Source organism: Canis lupus, chromosome 33, assembly GCF_048164855.1.
Source record: "Canis lupus baileyi chromosome 33, mCanLup2.hap1, whole genome shotgun sequence".
Taxonomy (NCBI): Eukaryota; Metazoa; Chordata; class Mammalia; order Carnivora; family Canidae; genus Canis; species Canis lupus.
This window is the reverse complement of record NC_132870.1, coordinates 19,976,415-20,000,596: the sequence shown is the minus strand read 5'-3', so window position 1 is coordinate 20,000,596 and position 24,182 is coordinate 19,976,415. Positions and strand designations below refer to the sequence as shown.

The 24,182-nt window shown below is 33.6% G+C and overlaps 1 protein-coding gene and 1 pseudogene across 22 annotated transcripts in view; both read left to right on the top strand.

The window, feature by feature from the left end:
• STPG2 (sperm tail PG-rich repeat containing 2) overlaps window positions 1-24,182 on the top strand; it is a 531,130-nt gene that overhangs the window by 489,819 nt on the left and 17,129 nt on the right. For 3 of the 22 annotated variants that reach the window (XR_012023503.1, XR_012023491.1, XR_012023486.1), the window contains one exon: window positions 287-389. The exons of the other annotated variants lie outside the window; for them this stretch is intronic. The gene's annotated coding sequence lies outside the window, so the exon portion shown is untranslated. The remainder of the gene's footprint in view (window positions 1-286; window positions 390-24,182) is intronic. 22 annotated transcript variants of the gene reach the window in all.
• On the top strand, window positions 21,516-22,369 carry LOC140623841 (protein SET-like; annotated as a pseudogene).

Below are 24,182 nucleotides of genomic sequence, written 5' to 3'. Positions count from 1 at the left end.
CACTGCGTGCATGTGTTGTTTTCTGCTATCCTTAATATTTAGGAAGTAATGGAAATACGTAGTATTTCAAAACTATTTCATCATTTTAATTTTAACTAACACGTATTTTTCTTGTATAACTCATTTTGAATAACACCTTTTTTGTCCTATGTAAAACAGTCAGAAGAACTCCTGCTTCTTTAAAAAAAAAAAGAAGGAATTAAACATGAGAAACTTTATTTTCCTTAGCATTTTAATATGAATGTTGCTTTCTTTTCTCTCATGGAATCATGAACTCCTATCTCAGGTTTAACAGCATAAAAACAAACAACTCCTGAAAAAAACTTGGCGACAAAATGAATGCCCCATGCTGCGTTTCACCTTTTAGGAAAGTCAAAGAACAAGCAAAGGTATATTTGTAAGAGATTATTAGATAAGAGAAATGATTTGCACACTGCTGGGATACACATACTTCTCTGTGGGAACTTCCTTCAGAGTCCGGATGTTTCTGAGAGAATGCGGTAAACTGCACAGGTATCTACACCTGCATAGGAGGCATGAGTATGACTTTCCAACAGATGGATCATTTTATTTTCCAAACCTAATGTTTTCTTGCTACCTTGTAGATTATGCAATATATTTCACTGAGTAATCATGGTAGTGCAGTAATTCTCCAGCTAAAGCTTTCTCATGAAACAAAGCTTACATTTTTTTTTTCCTTAGCAGCAGGAAACATTGGACTGAAAAGCAAATCACAATCTTCGGAGACTAGGTGCATGCTGTGTAATTCTGAGTTCAGCATGTGTCTTGGGGCGGGTGTTTAATAATTTTTTTTCTTGAGGCAGTTCTATTTTGTCTACCTAGAGATACAAAACACATTCTGTTCAACTATTAAAATGCTGTATTGTAATAAGCAGAAACTTGTAATCGTTAAAATCAAATGAAAAATTGCAAACTGTTTTTTGCTTTCTCTTTACAATACATTCTGATTGAAAACACTTTCTTTTTGGGCACATAAGTAGGATCTGTTTAGTGTAATAAAAGCAGAAAATGACAGTACTAAAGAAATTTGCCTTTATTAATGTTAATCATGTATAATTTATAAAACATATTTGCTGTCTCTGATTCTTCAACATGTGTATGTGTGTGTATGTAAATCATTTTTGAGTATTTATTTAATGTATTCATGAAATCTATGGAGAACATAATAAATAATTCTTTCTCTTTCCTCATATGATTGAAAATTAAGGAAAAAAACCTGCAAATATTTAGGCCCCTGTGGACAATAGCTACTTGTAGACATACAGATGTTAATAAGCTCAATAAAGTAAGTGTACCATTAATAAGTGTAAGTTTATTATATATCCATTATTATATATTTGAGAATAACCAATTATTCCCTGAAAGTTCATGATCTCAGAATCATGAGATTGAGCCCCACCTCCGGCTTCACACTTAGCATGGAGTGGGCTTGAGATCTCTCTCTCCCTGTCCCTCTGCCCCTCCCCATGCTTGCCATCTCTTGGTAAGTAAATAAAATCTTTAAAAAAAACTTGCTTTGATATTTGTTTTACATCCTCTTGTTTTTCATTTGTACTGTCAACAACGGGTATAGTTTAATTTAGGATTTAGATGCCAGTATAAGTATGTGACATATATATTTTCTTAATTTTGCATTATCCTATACATTTAATTACTATTATAGAGGGATGTTAATGTCACATTGCAGAAAAGCTTGTGGGATGAGAGATATGTAGCTGTCTGAAATTGTAGCCTACTACTATTTGTTCTCTGGCCGTAAATATTCAAATCCTGCCCATATGAAAAATTATCTTTTCTACCCCAAAAGTCTCATCTCATTACAGCATTAGCTTGAAGTCTATCATGTCATTATCTAAATTTTATCAGTGCTTCTCAGGGCTGCTACCTAAGTGGTAGGTCCTTGCATGTAGCTTCACTTAATATAAAGACTTACAAACTAGAAAGAGAATTTGTCCTTTTTTTCATCCAACATTCAATGCAGAAGAACAAGATAGGATGACTTCAGGTAACACACATAAGGTGGAGAGAGAAGGACAGAAGACACATAGAAATCATTAGTCCATAAAAATTCTAAAATCCAGTTAGGCAAATGTGAGTTTCTGCCAAAACTTGAAATAGTGGACTTAGGGCTCAGGTAAGATGAGGTTAATATCCAACCATAAATTTAGAATGAATTAACAAAGACAATAACTTCAACTATCAAAATTAGAAAAAACAAAGCTAACGATTTTTTGAGTTGGTGAAGCAGAAAGAGAATAAAAAACACATTTGCCAAGCCAGTTGAGGCTATAGTAATTAAATCCCCTACTCTATAAATATGATTTAGTTACATATTCACATGCCTTTTAGCCTATTTATTTGTATGCTTTTTGCCAATAACTAGTGTTCTGGAAACAGAAGAGTTAACATCAGAAAAGAGAAAACTGAGTGATCATATATCTGAGTTCTTTTCAGCAGTTACTGTAGCCAAGTAACTGAATTCTAGTCACTGGAATGTGTGTGGACATGATGTCTGCCACTTCCAGGCCTGGCGCTTAAAACATTGTTTGTGTTGTCCTCTATGCTATTTTTCTTTCTGTTCAATCGGGATTGCAGAAGACATCTTGGAGGCTGGTTTTTGAAGATGGTGGGTTTGCTCTAAGTCTGGGTTCCTAAAAGACTGAATAACTTATTCACTCTCCTCACCCCATCCACCTTGCTGACCTGAAGCATTTGTTCTCTACTTTTATCTGAATGAGACACAATTTCTATTGTGTCTATTTGTTTATAGCAATTTAGGTCAATACTATATTTACACATATTACGGTGGGAAAAAAAGTTATTATCATACATTATTTGCTTTTTCTCCGAATTTAAGTTCTCAAGATTAGTCTCTGTTGATACATGTCAGTTGAGTTCCTTTATTTTGACTGTTAGATAGTATTCAATTGTGTTGAGGCCCATGACTTGGTTATCTCTTGCTATGAATACAAAGTGTAACAATATGGATATAAAGAGCATGTAACATCTTCGGGATTATAGTCATTTCTGTGGAAAGAGAAAGAAAAGGGAGAGGGGATGGAATTGTATTTTTTTGTAAGTGGCAATTTTGATCATTATGGATGGTAAATACACTCTATATTTTCTCTAATTTCAAAATATATAACTAAAGTACAAATTACTTGTGATATTTTATATCTATATGTATGTGTGTTTGTTCCCCTGAAATACACTTAGTATAAACATAAAATGGCAGAATTAGCTTAACTCAACTTTTTAGTATTACTGTATTTCTTTAAATCTAACATGCCATCAAGGTGTTAGAGGCCATATTATTTACATAGTACTAAGAAAGAAAAAATGTTTCCCATTCTGATTTTAAGAAACCATACTTTGTAAGATGCATTCTAATTTTAAAGATATTAAGAAATGGGTGTTTTGGAATCAATAAAATATTTTTTTCCTAATAGCAGATTTTATTTTTTCAGAGATGTAAGTATCATGAAAGGATTTATTTGTTAATCAGCCTTATTGAGATTCTATCCGTATAAAATTTTACAACTAAATTTAAAGTTTTAGTTCAATGAGCTTTAATAGTTGTACAGCCACCACCAAAATAATAGAACATTTCCATCACTTCTTACTTATTTATTTTTAGTGAGGTTTAATTGATGTACAATATCATATTAGTTTCAAACGTATAACAAAATTATTTGATATTTATACATATTGTGAAATGATCACCACAATAGTTCTAGTTAGCATTTGTTACCATACAGAATTTTTTTTTCTTGCGATGAGAGCTTTTAAGATGTACTCTCTTAGCGAGGTGCTTGGGTGACTCGGTTCAGCGTCTGGCTTTGGCTCAGGTCATGATCTCAGGATCCTGGGATTGAGGTCTGCCTTGGGCTCCATGCTCCATCTTAGAGTCCTGGGATCAGTGGGCTCAGCATGGAATTTGCTTCTCCTTCTGCCTCTCCCACCTCCCCTTGCTCATGCTCTTTCTCTCTGAAATAAACAAAATCTTTAAAAAAATGTACTCTCTTAGCAAATGTGGAGTACAATATTAACTATAGTTGCCATGCTGTACATTGTATCCCCATGACTTTTTTATTTTATTACTGAAAGTTCGTGCCTTTTGAATACCTTCACATATTTTGCCCACTTTCCACCCCACTTCCTTCACTTCTTTAAAGTGAGTTTCTCTTTCAATGATCCATTACCTGCAGCAGCCACTGTTCTGCTCTGTGATTATCATTATTATTATTTTTATTATTTTTTTGTTCATGGCAAAGTGCTCTTTTGTGTCTTTTTTTTTCACTTAGTATAATAGTTTTTGGATTTCTCTATGTTTTCAATGAGTCAACAGCTTGTTCTTTTTTATTGTTCAATTGTATTTCATTATATAACTATACAATATTTGTTTATCCATTCAAAAATTGATGAGGCATTAGAGTCACTTCCAGTTTCAAACTATTATGACTGAAACAGTTATGAACATTTGAGTACAAGTTATTATGTGAACATATGTTTTCATTTCTCTGGGTAAATTGAATGTGATCAGTGAGTGTATATTTAACTTAACAAAAGAATGCCAAAGAAGTTTCCACAGTGGTTAAAAAATTGTACATTCCCACTAGTGACATACCAATTGCTCCATGTCATGATCAACTTTTGATACTATCTTTTTAATTTTAGCCATTATAGTATGTATGTGACTTAATTTGCATTTGTCTTGTGACTAATAATATTGAGCATCTTTCCATATGTTTATTTGTTGTTTATAATCTTCTTCCATAAAATGCCTATTCAAATATTTTGCCTAAGGTCAAAGGCAAACAAAGCCAGCCACTAAAGTGGTAAGGACAGATTTTAATCAATAATACCCTATTACAATAGGGAACTGAGTCCAGGTGAGGTGAATTCAAATGTGATTATATAGGAGTTACTGGGTATTTTAAAGGGAGAATGAGGGGATTGGAAGGGAGGTTGATAGGGGCTGAATTGAGTCAGGGAAATGAAAAATTGCAAAAATTGGGGAAAAGACTTGGCCCATGTTAAAAAGCTAGGTCTGCATCCTCCTACAGAGACTGGGAGACAGGGACTCTATCTGTAAGAGCTGACTGGAGCTACCAGGAAGTACTTTTGGCAGCATAGCCTGCAAAACAAAGTGTTTTGTCAGTTTTCTCAGGCAAGCACTTTAAGGGGAGCCAGAGTCACTTTCAGAAGGTGGCCTTGAGCTGTTAGTATTTTGTTCAGGTTTTAGAAGCCAAGGTTGAGGCCTAGTCATGAGAGTGCTCAGAGGAGCCTAGCTAGATTTTAGTTAAGGAGAGAATCTTTGTCACTACTTCATTTGATTTTTGCTTTCTTATTACTGAGCTGTAGGTATTTTTAAATATGATTATAATTCTTAATGATATATTATGTTTTAAAATATTGTTTCCCAAGCTAGGGCTTGATTTTTCATTTTCTCTTTTGAAGAACATTAAAAAATTTTTGATGGAGTCCAAATTGTCAATTTTTTATTGTATGGTAGATAACTTTGCATCCTGAGATTTTTGCCTTACCTAAGGACACAAAGATTTTGTACAAGGTTGTTTTTTTTCCCCTAGAATCTCTGCAGCAGTACTACTTATATTTATATATAAGAGCCATTTCAAATTTAATTTTTGGATATGTCATGACCTAGAGAAAGAAAACCTTTTGTTGGCATTGGATATAAAAAATGTTCTAGAAATGTTTATTGAAAATATTTTTCTTTCTACATTGAACAACCTTGGGAGCTACATAAAACATCAATACCATATATGTTGGTCAATTTGTGAACTCTCTGGCCTATTCCACTTATCTATATGTCTGCCCTTATACAAAATCCAAATTATTTTAAAGCACTTAGGTGGCTCAGTTGGTTAAGTGTCCAACCCTTGATTTCAGCTTTGGTCATGATCTCAGAGTCCTAAGATCAGGCCCCTCATGGGGCTCCCAATGTTCAGTGGGGAGTCTACTGCATATTCTTTGTCTCCCTCTCCCTTTGCCCCTCCCCCTGTTCACACACACACTTTCTCAAATAAAGAAATCTTTTTTTTTTAAATTCAAACTATTTTGATTAATGTAGTCATAGTATAAATCGTGAAATCAGATAGTATAGGTCTTAAAAGTTTGTTCTTTTATTAACAATTGTTTTAATTAGTTTTGGTAATTTAAATTTTTATATGCATTTTAGAGGTAGATTATTAGTACCAAAAGGGAGCCTGTTGATATTCTATTGTGTTTCATCTATAGATTATTGTAGAGAAAATTGATATTGCATCTTCCACTCTATGAATAATATATAAATCTCTATGTATCAGGACTTTTTAAAGTTTTTCTCATCAGTGTTTTATATTTTTCAGTGTACAAATCTAATACAGATGTGGTTAAATGCTTTATTATGACTTCAAATTACAGTATTTTCTGGCTAATATTTAAAACACAATTGATATTGACCTTCTATCCTGTAACATTGCTAAACTCATTTATTAACTCTGGTGTCTATTTTGTAAATTTCTTTGATTTTCCACCTAGACTTTCACTTTTGTCTCTGTATTAAAGACAATTTTAACTCTTTTCCAATCAGTATGCCTATCATTATTATTATTACTTTTCCGTATTACAATGCCTAGAAACTCCAGTGCCATATTGAATAGGAGATGTGAACACAGACACCCTTTCCTTCTTTCTCATTTTAGTGGAAAAGCATTCAGTCTTTTATAAATAAGTTATATTAGTTTTAAGTTTTTCATAGATTCTGTTTATTAGATTGAAAATAATTTCTTCTATTTCTAGTTGGCTGAGAATTTCTACAATGAATATTTATTGAAATTTGTCAAATTCTTTTTTGGTACCTTGGGAGAAGATCTGAGTGTTTTTCTTTTCTCTTCTTTAATATATAACTATGGTAAATTACACTGATTAAACCATCCTTGCATTCCCAAATATGGACAAAATGGGATCTAAGATAAAAACAAATTCTACCTTCCTAATAAAAGTCATTGAAATTATTGTGGGAAAAGAAGTAAAAAAGTAAAGTCTTCATTTACTCCAGAGCTTTCCATTTCCTGATTCTAATGTAATTTCCAAACATTATTTCCTATTAGTTCATTTCATATTCATGAATTTTAGCTTAAGGAAAGTACTTGATATTCTCCATGTCACTTGACCCAGTATTCCCACTTTATTGACTCGTTCTGTTCACTTTTTGAGTATCACTGTCATCTCTACATTTACAAAATTTAGGTTTCAAAGCCCAGTTTATTTTATTTTTTTTAAAGATTTTATTATTTATTCATGAAAATACACAGAGAGAAGAGAGAGAGGCAGAGACACAGGCAGAGGGAGAAACAGGCTCCATGCAGGGAGCCTGACGTGGGACTCAATCCCGGGTCTCCAGGATCAGCCTTGGGCTGTAAGCGGCACTAAACCACTGAGCCACCAGGCTGCCCCTCAAAGCCCAGTTTAAATGCAGATTTGTCAACCAATCAAAGCAGAATTCCCGACTTCTTCCTTTGAATTTTATCTTTAGCCTATAACTCAGAAACATATTAATTCCTACCTTGTGTTAATATTGGTTGTGTGATAGCTCCATCTCTTTTATTAGACTGTATATTCTTTATAAGTCACATCTGTTTTGAATACCTTTATTTACTCGAAGTATCTATTCTACAAAATAGTAAGTGATTTAAAAATGTCAATTGGATTTATATAAACTAGAAATGAGATTTTTCAAAAGGAGACAGAGAAGCAATATTCAATAATGCTGATAATAAAGGAGGAGGTTATGAACATTAAAAGAGAGAAGAGAAACAGAATCATAAAGAACCATTGATGATTGAGGACACTTTAAGTTATACAGCAATTTTTGTTATAGATCTATCTTGGAAGATCATGATAGGCAAATTCTTAGAACTGATGACATCATCAACTTGTTTTCATATGTTGGAGTGCCCATGATGTATTTGCAAGATCTTTTCTTTTTGATCACTAATCTCACCATAAATCTATGCTAGTAATTCCCAAATTGTATCTTCAACCTGATTCTAGTTCTCTCTCGAAACTCCCCAATATGTATCCAACTGCCCAGTTGATACCTCCACCTGGATTTGAAAATGTCACTTGAAGGAGTGACAGGTGTCTACTTGGTGATCGATACATATTTACTGAATCAAGAAATTAAAAAGAATTATATTTATCACCAAGTAGAGTTCATCCCTGAAATGAAAGAATGACCCAACAGTAGAAAGTATCTCAATGTAATTAATTGCATCAACAAATAAAAAGGTAAAAACAATATAATTAAGTTAAAAGATGTTGCATAATTATTTCTAAAATTCAAGGACCTTTCCAAATAAAGAGCTGAACAAAAATAGGATTTGATAGTACAGTAAACTAATTTTAAAACTATGTAGAAAATCCTGATAGCAAGCATAACATTAAATATTAAACATTAATTTTATTCCCATTGAAGCCAGGATGAAGGCAGTGATACCAACTATTATTCAACTTTGTTCCAGAGGTTTTTATAAAAAGATTTATTTATTTATTTATTTATTTATTTATTTATTTATTTATTTATTTATTTTAGAGCAGGGGCAGGGGCCTGAAAAACCTGTCTTAGATAATTTCCTTAGATAATTATAATTTAATAATTAAATTATACACAAGGATCTATTTCTAAAGAAGGTTATTCAGTATTTTTGTAGGCAGCACACTCAAAACAACCATCACATCTTATTCATAGTTAATGTCTGAAAAAATGATAGAAGTGTATCTATACTAAGAATATGTCAAAAGAGTTAATGAGTAGATTAAGAGAGCAAATTAATGTTATATGAATTGACTTGTAGAGCTATTGTAATAAATTGTTAAATAAACAAGTAAGTTAAAGAATTCTATATATAATGCCATATTTATATGAAACAAAAGCATTTAGTTATTTGAGCTAAAAGAAAAAAGTATAGGTGGATCCATAAGAAAAAGATATTATTTGTTGCCAGCTAAGGGAAGCTCAATAGTTGGTTCTATTAAAAATATAACTATTTCATTTATATCAATGAACACTTATTACTTTATAAATTTATAAAAATATGATAAAATAAAGAGGAATATCTCTTTTTTTTAAAGATTTTATTTATTTATTCATAGACACAGAGAGAGAGAGGCAAAGACACAGGCAGAGGGAGAAGCAGGCTCCATGCAGGGAGCCCAATGTGGGACTCAATACCGGGTCTCCAGGATCACACCCCAGACCGCAGGCGGCGCCAAACCGCTGTGCCACCAGGTCTGCTCAATAAAGAGGAACATAATGATAATGATTGAGTCTCTTTTCCCTAAAAGTCAGAAAGGTTTCTGGTACACTAGCTAGTTTTTTTTTTTTTTTCCTATTTTAAACATCTTCCATGTTCCTTGTATACCAAGCTGTGAGGTGGTAGGAACAGTTTGTTCTACATGCAAACAATAGGATATATATTGTAGAATATTTAAGAACAATAATCAAAACCCAGTACAAGCCAGTTGACTTTTTATTATCACAATGAGCTAGCAATTTTGAACATATCAGTGGTAATAGTGGTAAAATGCCCCTCCCTACCAGGTGACCACTATCCCACTCCAACTACCACCACCATTTTTTTGTGTTCTACCTTTGATTCAAAAGTGAAACTAATATAATTTTATATGCTAATTATATCTCAATTAAAAAGAAATGATTTTTTAAATGTTTGTGTGGATAATTACTAACCTATCTCAATAATGTCTACCATGTCTCAGTTTTAGACAACTCTCTAGTTCATCGTTTGCTCTCAACAGTGTGCGTATATATGCATTCTAGAAATGGCAATTAATGAACTATATTTTTCTTTTGTTAAATCTACTTTCATCAAATAGAAATATATGTTCATAAAAAAGGAATACCCTCAAGAAAGTTTATAAAATCTCCAATTCTATCTTAAAAGTGCAAGCAATGTCAATTAGCCTTTTGGTTCATATTCCATAAACAAATATTTTTCCCTTCTGATCTTATCAGACATACTCTAAACATAAACAAATTTAACCATTTCAAAATTTAATAACATAGTTTTCTAAATGTTCTTAAATATGCAGTATCCTCTGTTGTGCGATTTATTGGATTAAGTATCTTCAATTGTGTTTCAAAAAAACTGAGTTTTGTAAAGTGCTATATGCATTTAATATGCACATAATAATTCTCAAATCAGCCTTTGTGTATGATGTATATTTTACACATACCTAATTTGAGAGTTTAAAAGGAAGAAAGAAATACTTTTATTTACTACTTAGATGTGTTTGCCTTCTAAAAGGTTTTGCATTATTTGTGAAACTGATGATATCAATAAATCAGAAACATAAAACAATAAGCATTCAGAAAATGTTTTCTTCAAATCTGAGTGGTATTGTTTTTACAATATTAGACCTTAACTGATAGGAACCCCTTCTTAGAACACTGAAATAATAAGAATACTGTAGTATTTTAGTATTATGAATATTACTGTTTCCCCTTATTGTTCTAATTAGAGTCTGTAGTCTGGAGACATTTACCCAGATAAAGAGACTAAAGTTTAAACTACAGATAATCAACATATTTATATTTATATATTTATATATATATTTATATTTATAAAGATGCATTTTATATTGTAAATCAAGTATATTAAGAATTACATGTTTCTGGGATGCCTGGGTGGCTCAGAGGTTGAGGGTCTGTCTTTGGCTCAGGGTGTGATCCCAGTCCTGGTATCGAGTCCCATATCGGGCTCCGTGCATAGAGCCTGCTTCTACCTCTGCCTGTGTCTCTGCCCCGCATTATGTCTCTCATGAATAAACAAATAAAATCTTTTAAAAAAATAATTAAAAATTTAAAAAAAGAATTACATGTTTCAAAATGTATACTGAAAAATACTGTTAAAAGAAAGATTATATAACATAACAAATTCTCCTTTCCAAAATAATGAAAAACAGTTTTCCACATTATAAATCACAGAGGATATTTTAGTGAAAAACTTCAACAAAGTAGCACTAATCAGCAGAGCAAGGGTGCCTCATATGTCAATCAGCTGCTGTGTTTTAAAATCCCAGAACTCTCATTAAGAGAATTAATCCACAATATTTTCCTAATCTCATTACCTCCATATTTTATTTTGTTTTTTCTATATCTCCCGAGAGAGGAGACTTGAATCCAAATCGCAAAATAATTGTCTCAAATCTTACTTTTATTTTATTTTACAAAATTAAAACATATATTTTAGAAGCTAATAGCTCCCACAATCATAGCTCATTTTAGATAGTGCTTCTAGTAAGATCCAGGGTACTTTTACTCACATGATAATCTCTTTCTCTTTATATGCCCATGATGCTCAATGTAGAATCTACTTAATTTGTCTGTCTCTTTGATTACTGGTCCTTTAAACCGTCAGATCATTCTCCCACTGTGCCCTGACTAGCTCATGCAAGTAGGCAAGGAATAACAAGACCTCTTCTAGGCATTTACACTCTTTATTGCCCTCCTGACTTCTCAGCACAGAGAATTCTGCCTTAGTGATTTACCTTCTGTACCTTCTGGATCTGTGTCTTTATGAAACATTTCTCCAGACTCCCTTTCTGGCTCTTTAAGCTTGTTCTTTCTCTTTGATTTTGCTTGTGTGTTTTTGTTTTTGTTTTCTTTGTAGTCACGGTCATAAACAATTAATTTTACCTTTCCTATTCCATGAATTCTGAGCTCAAATATACAACTGCCTACTGTCTTCATTGTCTCAGCTTTCCCTCAGACATTTCAGACTCCAAATTCCACAACTAAACCTAGTATCTTCCTCTCTGAATCTGCTCTTTCATTATCCTTTCCCTGTTGGTGAATTATAGCAATCCTATGAGTTATATTGGACTCCTTCCTATACGTCACTGCCATACCTAATTGAACAACTCAGTGTTTCCAAAGAATTCCCCACATTCTCTTCCATATGTAACAGACTCTCTTGATTCAGTATTATATCATTTCAGGTTTTTGGTTCATTTTATTCCAAAAGAAAACAAAATGACCACATTGATTCCAAATCCAAATTCCTTAGTGTGAACTCAGTCCCTTACTACATTAACATGCATTTTTAAAATTTTATAGATGTTATTGGTTGTTATTATAGAAAATTGAACATTCTATTAAGCCAATAAGCAAATGAACTTTTAATAGTACCACCTGAAAATCATAATCATGTATGTTTGCCTGATTTTTTAAGAAGTGCTTCTAGCTGTATGGGAATATTTCTGACCCATGTTTCCTAGATTAGGTGGCACCTAGTTTAATTGCTTGGCCAGAATACTACAATGGTTTGAAGGTATTAAACTTTGGTTATATGTGGTTTTGTTTGGGTCCTGTTGTAGTTTTGTTTCAGTGTGGAAAGAGAAGCCAGATGGAAGAGAGAAAGGAGTTCATGGTGTTTATAGTTATCTTATGAGAAATCTCAAAGCAGCTGGACTCAATAAAATACTTTTATAAAATATCGTTTTCTTCATTTCCCAATTCCACTACTTTGGCAAAATTACCACGAGGCTATTTGACACATAGAAGAACTTTCTCTGCCTAAGGATAGAGAAATGGGATTCAGTTGGACCAGGAGGGAGTTGATTTGCTGCTCTGTAGTCTTTATAGGGGCAGATGAAAAAATTGAGTAGTCTAGGGATGAGGTTTATAATGACCACTTCCAGAAAAAACATTTGAGCTATTATCATCTTTAAGTATCATTTCTTCTAAAAATCTCAAAGTCTTCAGATACTAAACCTGCTATAGTAGTACAATTATGTATTTAGGTATCTGAGAAAAAAAAAAGCACAGACAGAAAGAAGACTGATTTCTTAGGAGTTTCCATTCTAGATGACATCAATTTCAGCAATCTATTCAATGAAATTCTCATTTCCAGAGAGCACAGAGATCACTATAGTTTTTCATTTTTCCCTGATGGCCAATCAGAAAATAAAAGAGAGTGTTTACCTTTGATTAATCAAAACAAATTTGGTAGTATGTAAGCATGAATTTTTAAACCCAAAGAAATCATGTTTCATTGTTGCTTTCAAATATTAATAAAACTAAATACACAAGTTTGTCACTGTACAAATTTTATTAAAGTAAACCCTATGACCAATGTGGGGTTCATACTCACTACCCTGAGATCAAGCATTGCTTGCTCTACCTACTAAGCCAGCCAGGTGCTCCTCACTGTCAAAAATTGTTAAAGAAATCATTACATTGGAAAAAAGTTATTTGGCAGAAATATTTTATGAGCTAACTAATTTCTTAAAATTTTATAAATACTTATCTAGATATAGTGGCTTTTCTTTTAGTTTATACTGTTTATACAAGACAGTGAAAGGCTGTTAAAGTAGAATTTGATCACAGGATTAGTCTTTAAGAGAATATATGGTAAAATCATTTAAATATCCTGTGTGTCTTTTTCCTATCACCTTACTTTCTTCTTTTAGTGAGAACATGTTTATTCTCTGTACTTTGCAGTATTCCAGATAGATGCCTTACCAAGTTAGAGAATACATTTGTACTACAGTACACAAAGTTCTACCTTTAAAAAAAAATTACAAGGCAGTTTCAATAACTCCATCAGCCATATTCCTGTTTAAACTTTTATTTAGTATAGAGTTCCTGGCAGTGTTCACAGTTTAATTATTTTGCATTATTCTACTCTGAGTTTGCATTTATTTCCTGAACAAGTCACCAAAACAGTCTAAATTTTTTAACCTATTTACCAGCATTCTCATTACCTTTTTTCTCCAATTCCATTTTAATGTAATCAATTAATAGACTGGTCTCCTTTCAATAGATTTTAAAAGTCACCTTATTATTAATGTGTTTTATGGTTCATATAACATGAATACTATATGAGTGTAAGATGAATTCTTAATCCCATTATACATGTAATTTATTTTAAAGTTGAAAACTTCTTTTAGTGAATCATCTATCTAGTAATTCTTTTCTATTTTTGTCATTAGTAAATGAGCGATGATGCTTTTGGAATTCTTTTTCTATATAAAAAAAAGAAGAGTATTTGATAATAGCATATGTAACTAAGAATTTGTGTGCTTTTATACAATTTATAATGCTTCATATTCTTTTAATCATATACTTTTTAATACTTTAATTTTAAAAATGGAACATTTCTTAATAGTTGCCATTAAAACCAAAAATGTTTATATTGGAAGAGTCTGAGTATATTCAGTGACTCTGGTTTATAATTTCCACCTGTAATAATGTCAAAGCAATGTCTGGTTAAGGCTTCCCTGTAAGATAGGGTTAAATTTAGTGGCTATGCAATTCTTATGACCTTTTTCAGATACTGGAGATAACTTAGTCATTTTCTATTTCTCAGCTATAATATTTCTTTTGAATGTTGTGAACTTTTAAAAAATGTCACTAAAATGTTAACTATTTTTTTTCTTCACACATTTGTGGGTTTTGACTATACCAGCATGGGTGCTAAAAAGTCTATTGCAAATATCTTTAACAAACTCTATAACTACTTCTCAACTTATAGGTAATCCTATTTCACACTTGAATGCATGATTTATGGCATTGAATAATCTATGATCTAGTCTTCCAAAAGGACATGAGAAAAGATCACTAGTTTCCTTTTTTATTCATTATTATTTATTTTAGCACCTCATTTTTATTCTAACATTTTTACTATGGTGTTTATATACTTTTTGGATGATTTCTTTAAACTCTAAGAGGCTGTGAAAAATGTAACCATAAAAGCAGTCGAAGAACCCTATAAAAGACAAATGTGATAGACTCATCCATCTCAAAAGTAAAAACTTTTGTGTGAAAAGTAAATACACACATTTAAAACCTTCAAAAGAAACAAAAATATTATTAGCAAATACAACAGCTAACTAGCAGATATGGATCATTTAATACATGCCTAGCTGTCTTCTTAAGAACTGCTCATTCCCCTCAATGGAAAAGGAAACCAGGTCCCTATCCCCATTCATAAAACTATTAAGAGGAAGTGCTTAGTTTTAAATCTAGAATGTAGAGCTCAAGAGAACATGCTCTTAATCTCCCCACTTAGAGTTAAAAGAAATATAAAATGGTTTCCATTATACATGAAGGAGTTCTGAATATGCCACCCCAAAATATGCCGCTTTGGCATTTTGACAATTTTGAGTTAAAGGCACTTGAAAAATGGCAAATAGAAGAAAAACACCCAGACTTTCCTTCTTTTTTTTATAAAAGCAGGAGATGAAATTCCCATGTGAAAGATGTTCTCCCGGTACCAAAAGGAAAGTAACATTCTCATCATGAAAGACAAGAAGTTGAGACTGAAAGAATACTATACAAACAGACCTTATTAAAAGGGTTCTTACCTTCCTTGAGCCTCTGCACATACTTTAATTGCTTTTCCTTGAGTGCCTCTCTGTTTCACCTAATTTAAAAGCCTGTAGGTTTCTCCATTTTGAGTGTCTTCACTTCTTATGAAGGCACCTGTGTCATGCAAAACTTGTATTAAATAAATTTATATGCTTTTCCCCTGTTAATCAGTTTTAAGTCAATTTAATTCTAAAGTACAGCTAAAAAGAATTGCAATTGGGCAAAGGTAAAATTTAGATGTTTCTATACTACTAATTCAAAGCAAAATCATTAAACAATTGGATGACCCTACAATTAGCAAACATTTTTTTTTTTTTTTGGAAAGATACACAATGACAGAAGCACATGATGAAAAGAACAGTATGAATCAGGCCTCTGAAAAAGTTCAAAATATGGTTTCCTCTGGCTCAGTAATTCTGTATCTTATTATCTATCTTAAAAGAGAAAAACTGAAAACAATATAGATTGCATATATTAAATAAACATTGAAGTAAAATATTGCCTAATCTCAGTGGCATATTATGCAGCCCTAAACTATGTTTTTGAACCATTTCAACAGCCTTAGGGTATTTGCATTGTATAATCAGTGTAATCACTGCTACAAAGCATAAAAACAAAAAAGCAACTATAGCAACAGCAACAAATCCCATAAAGGATGCATAGCTCAATGATTAGGGAACAAGTTGATATTTCAAAACTAAACTGATGTACATGAATCCCAACTTCTATCAATTATACAAACATAATTACTGTATGAACTCATGAAAGTTTCAACCCTAGATATAGGCTCTCTGACTTTGGGGCTGGAGGTTGTGTATAGCTGAGTATTTAATAAGAGAAATATAAATCATAGGCCTCTCATTAAATCATAGATGTGGGCCCACTTTTTATTAACTTTTGGTATAATAATAAATAGATATACATAATTATTTTAAAAGCTCGTGTCTTATACAACCTAGAACCTTGTAAAAGCAAACACAAAACTTTTCTGTTGGATTATTTTCAGTTTTTTTTTTTTTTTTTTAAGATTTTATTTATTTATTCATGACAGTCACAGAGAGAGAGGCAGAGACACAGGCAGAGGGAGAAGCAGGCTCCATGCAGGAAGCCAACGTGGGACTCGATTCCGGGACTCCAGGATCACGCCCTGGGCCAAAGGCAGGCGCTAAACCTCTGGGCCACCAGGGCTCCCCTTATTTTCGTTTTGAACAGATTTTTCTTCCTTAACTTCTGATAATTAGTTAACAACATAACATTACAAACCACTATGAGGGGGAATAAACAAATGTAAACAACAGTAGAATTAACAAACTCAAGAATAGTATATAATAAAAAAATTTGGGCAGCCCCGGTGTCTTAGCGGTTTAGCTCCGCCTTCAGCCGAGGGGTGATCCTGGAGACCCGGGATCAAGTCCCATGACAGGCTCCCTGAATGGATCCTGCCTCTCCCTCTGCCTGTCCCTCTCTGTGGTGTGTGTGTGTGTGTGTGTGTGTGTGTGTGTGTGTGTGTTTTTGTGTTTCTCATGAATAAATAAATAAATAAAATCTTAAAATAAATAAAAATAAATTAAAAATTTGATGAGTGACTATAAAATACGCATGAATAGTATAATTTAATAAAACCCAGAATGAAAAATCTGGAAAGCACGCATACACAAAGATTTCAAATATTTTTAAAATACCAATGGACTTCTGGTTTCAGCTGTATAACATGTAAAACATGGTAATCATCACACCGGTCTTTACTACAAGAAAAAGCTGAAGAGTGAAAATCATTGGCTTTTCTTAGACTCATCTGAAAACAGAAGTTGCAAGGATAGCCACCACTCTAAAATCTGAAGGAACAGGCATATTCAGAGAGAGATAGCACCTGAGGTTTACTAACCTGGAGCAGAAGTGACTGGAGCCATAAACTGGGGGGAATACTTCCATGATATGTGCAAAAAATTACTGGAGGTGGAGTGTGGACTAACCTGAGAGTAAGAAAGTCCTCGGGGAGGCAGCTCAAGGGGGCCTGACACTTTCGTGGGCTTTCTCTCCAATTACTTCACCACCAGGTTCTTCATGTGAAGATCTAGTAAGATCCCTTTAGAAATCTAGCAAGGAGAGTAACCATTGTGAAACAAGCCCAGAGTATTTTCCATACTAAATGTCTACTCACCAGGAACAAGACCTCACCTGATGCAACTCTGAAACATTAGCATAGCTGAAGAAAACTGAGGCACAGAAAAAAATGAGCGTAAAACAGTGAGTGTGTTAAGAGGGCTATAGTTACTACAGGGCTATCGAGTGGACATAAATGTGACCTTTTACGACTACTGATAATACCTGTGTGATGATGCATTTATTCCTTGCAAATATTCTCTGAAATAATTCTGTTATAGCAGCTTCATATGTAAATGCTGAATTTTGAAAGAAACCAACATTCATTCAGCAGATAAATGGAGAAAGAAACTGTGATACATCTACATAATGGAATAGTATTTACAACAAAAATGAATGAGCTATGAAGTTGCATGGAGACATGACTACTAAATATAATGTGATATTCTAGATGGGATTCTAGAACAGCAAAGGTATATTAGGTAAAAATCAAGGAAGCTGAAATGCGGTCTTAGTAAATGATGCAGCAATATTTGTTCATCAATTGTAACAAATATGTTAATGTAAGATATATGCAATAGGGAAAAGTAGGTGTGGGGTATATGGGAACTCTGGCAACTTTTCTGTAAACTTTAAATTATCCTTAAATAAAGTGTTTATTGAACGTTAATAAAATTTCTGGAATTTATATATGCACATATACATAAATTCATTTAAGTAAAAGATTATACTGGTTGGACACAACTAAGGGTAATAATGAATGGGGTAATAATAAATATGAGGAATCAGAATACAATTCAAAGAGATAAAGAGATGGAAAGTATTTTTGAAAACTTGAAAAAATAGAGAATATTCCAGAGAAACAAGAGTAACAAGAATAAAATTTGAAAATTATAATGTGCCACATTTGCAAATAGAAAAAAGGTGAAAAGATGTGTGATCATCTCAATAGACTAAGAAAAAATTGATAAAATTCATGCCCATGTAAATGTTGTAAACTCTTAATAAATTAAGAAATAAGGTAAGCTTCCTTAATCAAATAAAGAATATATTTTTAAAAAGCCATACTTAATGATGAACTATTGAAAGCTGTCCATCTTTGGAAAGACTTTTCCTCTACCCTCTTATATTTTTGCTGGGGCCTGTGAATTAAACTGACAAAAGACAGATTAATAGGATAAAAATCATACACATTTTATTTGATGTTAATATTTCTATGTGACATGGGGGGTTTCATGGAAGGAAATGAATACCCGAAAGAAGGGATTCTTATATATCATTTTAACAAACAGTGATAAATCATGAAGATATGACAAGACAAAGGAAAAAGAGCTTTGGGCTAGGGACAGTAAATCGTGGGAAAGTGACTAGGAAATATATTGAGAAAACTAATGGAAGATAAGGTTATTTCAGTAAGGTTTGTTTGTACAGATTCATTTCTATCACTGATGGTAAGGATGTGCCTCTCTTCCTGGAACAGGGAGGGTACCTTTCTCATAAGAAATTTATAACCTGGATTTAAGTATAAAGGAGGAAGACAGAGAGCCCTGGCTGCATCTCCTGTTTCTAATCAATATGCCAAAGGGACATATTTTGGGGTTGTGTGTTCTGATCCCCCATTTATAACCACTGTTATAACCAATGCTATCTAACCTAGTACTAGAAGTTTTTGTCAATACAATAAGGGACAGAATAAAAAAGAAGAGTACAAATAACTAGAAGAAATAAAACTGCAATCACTTGCAAATAATGTATTATGCATTTTAAAGGTCCAAAATTATCTACAGATAAGCCACATTAATCAATAAATAATTTAGGAAAGTTAGTGAATAAATATAGATCATACTATAGATATCAGTGACAGAAAACAACATTTAAAAAAATTATTTATTTATCCATGAGAGACATGGAGAGAAAGAGGTAGAGACATAGGCAGAGGGAGAAGCAGGCTCCATGCAGGAAGCCCAATGTGGGACTCGATCCCGGGCCCCAAGGATCACACCCTGAGCCGAAGGGCAGACGCTTAAGCACTGAGCCACTCAAACGTCGCAGAAAATATTTTTAATCACAATTTCAGTGACATCAAAACATTTAGGATACCATAAAAATATATCTAATAAAAGATGGACAAGATCTCTAAACAGATAACTATAAAAATGTTATTGGGAAAAACTTGGAATGACTCAAATAAATCGAAAAATATGTTTACAAAGTCTAAATATTTTGAGTATATAAGTTTTCTCCCAATTGACCTTTAAGATCAATGTTATTAAAACAATCAATGTTATTCTAGTTTAAAAATCTCAACAGTTTGCATGTGTAGAAACTGATATGCTGACTTTAAAATTTACATGAAAATTGCTAGCCAAAGCAATTATGAATAAGAGCTTAGCTAGAGGATTTATATACCGAGTATCGTTGTGTGGAAAATTAAAGAAACAAATGAAAAAGAAGGGCACATCTTACATGTAGACACTTCATATGATAATGTAGTACAGTGGGAAAAGTTGGTCTTATCATAAAACATTGCTCATTCAATTGGCTTCCCATATGGGAAGAAAGGTCTGATGTCCTACATCACATATAAGATCTATTTAGAACTTCTATTGATTAAAAGATACCACTAAAAGAATGAAAAGGCATGTTACAGAGAAGAGGAAAGATGCTTGCAACACAAACATCTGGAAAGGAACTTTTACAATACGTGAAAAAAAGAGGCAGAAAACCCAATTTAAAATGGCCACAGTAACTTCTTGCAAGATACATCCATGAAGGCAAGAGAAACAAAAGCAAAAATGAACTATTGGGACTTCATCAAGATAAGAAGCTTTTGCACAGCAAAAGATACAGTCAACAAAACTAAAAGACAACCTACAGAATGGGAGAAGATATTTGCAAATGATGCATCAGATAAAGGGCTAGTTTCCAAGATCTATAAAGAACTTATTAAACTCAACAGCAAAGAAACAAACAATCCAATCATGAAATGGGCAAAAGACATGAAGAGAAATCTCACAGAGGAAGACATAGACATGGCCAACATGCATATGAGAAAATGCTCTGCATCACTTGCCATCAGGGAAATACAAATCAAAACCACAATGAGATACCACCTCACACCAGTGAGAATGGGGAAAATTAACAAGGCAGGAAACCACAAATGTTGGAGAGGATGTGGAGAAAGGGGACCCTCTTACACTGTTGGTGGGAATGTGAACTGGTGCAGCCACTCTGGAAAACTATGTGGAGGTTCCTCAAAGAGTTAAAAGTAGATCTGCCCTACGACCCAGCAATTGCACTGCTGGGGATTTACCCCAAAGATACAGATGCAATGAAACACCGGGACACCTGCACCCCGATGTTTATAGCAGCAATGTCCACAATAGCCAAACTGTGGAAGGAGCCTCGGTGTTCATCGAAAGATGAGTGGATGAAGAAGATGTGGTCTATGTATACAATGGAATATTCCTCAGCCATTAGAAACGACAAATACCCACCATTTGCTTCAACGTGGATGGAACTGGAGGGTATTATGCTGAGTGAAATAAGTCAATCGGGGAAGGACAAACATTATATGGTCTCATTCATTTGGGGAATATAAAAAATAGTGAAAGGGAATAAAGGGGAAAGGAGAAAAAAATGAGTGGGAAATATCAGGGAGGGAGACAGAACATGAGAGACACTGGGTGTTATTGTATATGTTGGCAAATTGAACACCAATAAAAAATAAATTTATTAAAAAATGGACAAAAAACTTGAACAGGCGCATATTTATAAAGAGAGGACATACAAATGTTCATAAACAGATGAACAAGTACTCAATTACATCATAAGTGATAACCAAATTAAAATTACAGTATTATACAGCCCATTGGCATGGATACAGTGGGGGAAAAATTATGTCTTGGAAACTACATGATGAAAAATGAAACTTTCAAATCAGAGCTTCTTCCAGATATGCCTCTCTCTTGGTTTTGTGGAGCTTCCTCACTGAATGGCCCCCAAAGGCCAATCTTTGCTCCCATCTCAAATGAAGAAACCAAGACTGCCTCCTGCCCCCAAGCTAGAGATGTCGACCTCTCAGCACCTGTCCATGGGAAAAAAAGAATAGCAAGAAGCAATTGGTCACATTGATGAAATACAAAATGAAATAGGTAGACTTAATAAATGAACAGTAAGGAGATTTTGAAAGCAGAATGAATATAACAAACTCCGCCAACCATTTTTTCAGAAGTTTTGGAATTGATCGCCAAAACCCCCAATTTTGTTGGGGTAACAACATTTGTCAACCATCCACAAGTGTCTACACTGCTTGGGGAGGAGGATGAGGAGGTGCTGCATTATTTGTCAAGAGTTGAAGTGACAGAATTTGAGGATATTAAACCAGGTTACAAAATAAATTTTTATTTTGATGAAAACCCTTACTTCAAAAATAAAGTTCTCTCCAAAGGATTTCATTGAATGAGAGTGGTGATTCATCTTCAAAGTCCTCTGAAATCAAATGGAAATCTGGAAAGGATTTAACGAAACTTTCAAGTCAAATGTAGCTTGAAGCCAGCAGGAGGAGACAGCATTAGGGACCAGAGAGCTTCTTCCCCTGATTTACTGACCACTCTGATGCAGGTGCAGGTGAGTTAGGAGAGGTCATCAAAGATGGTGTTTGGCCAAATCCATTACAGTACTACTTGGTTCCTGATATGGATGATGGAGAATGAGAAGAAGGTGCTGCTGCTGCTGAAGAATGATTGGAAGATATTTGATGAAAAAGAAGATGAGGATGAAGGTGAAGAAGATGAAGATGATGATGAGGGGGAGGAAGGACAGGAAGATGAAGAAGAAGCTGACTAATGGAACACTGATGGATTCCAACCTTTCTTTTTAAATTTTCTCCAGTCCCTGGGAGCAAGTTACGTCTCTCTCTCTCTCTCTCTCTCTCTCTCTCTCTCTCTCTCTCTCTCTCTCCCCCTTCTCCTCTTGTGTTCTATGCCCCTGTTTTTTGAAATTTCTTTTCTCTCCTTTTATAACATAGTTCTCAGGAAATACCTTGAGCAGAATACAGTGGGAAAAAAATCTTTTTGTTCCAAATTCATTTTTATCCTTTCTGTCTCAACAAAAACTTGATGGCATACACCACTGTGCTCTGTGGGAAAAAAGAAAAACCTTCAGCTCCCTTAGCTCTGTTGCAAGTGGGAGGGCACTAGGCCCCTGTGTAGTGGTGCACAGAATTCTAGCTTTTTTCCTCCTTTCTTTGTATGATGGTTTCAAAGATTATGCTGTGCCTCTATGTGAATATAGACAATTAACGTTTACCAACATTTATCTGTCTACTTTCTCTTGTTTAAAAAAAAAAGGAAAAAAAGTAAAAATGGCGTTATAGAAGTTCAGCAAACGGTGGATTTGAGATGTTTGAGTGGGTTAAGTGGGCATTTTGACAACATGGCTTCTCCTTTGGCATGTTTAATTGTGATGTTTAATGGACATCCTTGCAGTTCAAAATGACACTTTTAAGATAAAACTCTCTCCTAATGATGACAATCCCTGCCACTCGATGGAAGAATCAGCAAAATCTGTAGGATCTTATTTGGAACTGACATTCTCTATTGTAATTTAGTTCCTGTTTATTTTTAAATTTTCTTTTTGTTTCACTGAAGAAGAAAGATGGTGCTCAGTCTTACATGTTAAAAGTGTACAAGTTGTTTTGTTACAATAAAACTAATTGGTACACAAAGGATTTGATGCTTTTCTCTCAGAACAGATATATTTAGTATGATTTTCCAAGTTTGATTTGTATAACATATTGTCAAAGTTTGTCACCCTGACTCCGTATTTTTCGATACGCTTTTTGCAGTGTGACCTCAGGGCTGTGTGGACTGAGAAAGGGATCTGAATCAGTGTATTAATGTCTCCAAAGCTGGGAGCCATCGTGGGTACAATTTGCCATCAGGTTCTGAAGTCTCCATCAATTGGGATACCAGACTGCTCAAAACTCAGTTCTGATTATGTTGTGCCCTTGATTTGCGTCTCAAATTGGCATTTTTAAAAAAATAGGCCCTTATTTACCTGAATATAATAATAGTGCCTGCCACCACCGTCGGACAGACCTAGTAGTCTAATGCCAAGTTACACACAAGCAGTTACTGGCATGTCTTCATTGGTACTATGAAACGTGGCCGAGAAGACAGACGTTCAGAGTAAGAAGTCTGTATTGGTGTTTAGAAACTCAGGAGTACTTTTGTCTCAAAGTACTATTTAGCAGATGGCTCTCAAATGAGGCCTGTCTGTGTGAATCCGGGTGAGATGACAGGTTCTGATCTGCTAAATGGCATTGTACATAGTATATCATTTTGGGAAGCTACCTAATGCATAAGCCTTTTAATGCTGTAAATTAGAGAAGCTAAAATTAAATGCCACTTAGCTTTTTCAGAGATGAATTAATGGACAGCCTGGTCAAATTCAAAGCTTTTTTGATGTAGAAAACTTTATAAATGGAATTATTCTATCAATAGGCAAAGTGTAATGAAAACCTGTCTAGATAGATAGTATGTAATTTCTGCACCAGTCTTGTTTAGTAATACATCACTGTATACCGGTCAGGAATCTTCCTCCGAAAAAGGAACATAAAGATTAAACAAAGAAAGAAAGAACAAAAGAAAGAAAGACG